The following is an 860-nucleotide window of genomic DNA, read 5'->3' on the forward strand; positions in this document are numbered from 1 at the left end:
CCCAATTCAAATTATACATAATTAAAGACAATGAAATTCTATGAAAATGCCTTAATGCTAAGTCTTGGTTTCATGGTAATCTTCATGGGTAATTCGGCACCCTTGAAATCTTCATGATTCCATGTTGATTGCACAGTTCAAATGGAATGAATGTGGGCGACAAATTAATTTGTTGAAGTCTTCATGATTAATTCCTCATGATTCTATGCTTGATTGCATGGATCACCTTGGATTAAATGTGGGTGGCAACTTAATTCTTTGTGTTGGAATTAAGGTTGGACGGCACAATTAAGGCAAAGGGCTTCAATGTGGAATTAAGGTTGGACGGTGCAATGAAGACCATATTGATTGCAATTCATAGAGTTCATTTATTCTGAAATTTAAGACACAAAAGACACATTAAATTCTAAAGGAAAATGTTTGAGGACAACATAAATGTGTCCTGGCCATTTGAGTGCATGGCCCTGCCCTATTAAAGGGGTTGGGGATTATTTGCCCAATGGTGGCCCACATGCAAAATGATGTAATGAAAAAGATGACTCCCTTGGTTTGAGCTTAGGAGAGCTCCTTGGATGTTTTGAATGAGTAGGCTAAGTGCATTGTTCACTTGTTTGGCCCTTGCCTTAGTAATGGGTCCACCTATATTCCTCAACTCATCCTTAGGTTCATTCGGGTTCACATCATCTATACTCATCCTCATCCTCGTCCTCATCCTATATGCATCTTCATCCTCCTCCTCATCCTATCCTCATCCTCTTCCTCATCCTCATCCTATCCTCATCCTCCCCCTCATCCTATCCTCGTCCTCATTCTCGTCCTCATCCTATCCTCATCCTCTTCCTCTTCCTCATCCTATCCTC

This window comes from Lupinus angustifolius, unplaced genomic scaffold (genome assembly GCF_001865875.1).
Source record: "Lupinus angustifolius cultivar Tanjil unplaced genomic scaffold, LupAngTanjil_v1.0 Scaffold_61_1, whole genome shotgun sequence".
NCBI classification, from domain to species: Eukaryota; Viridiplantae; Streptophyta; class Magnoliopsida; order Fabales; family Fabaceae; genus Lupinus; species Lupinus angustifolius.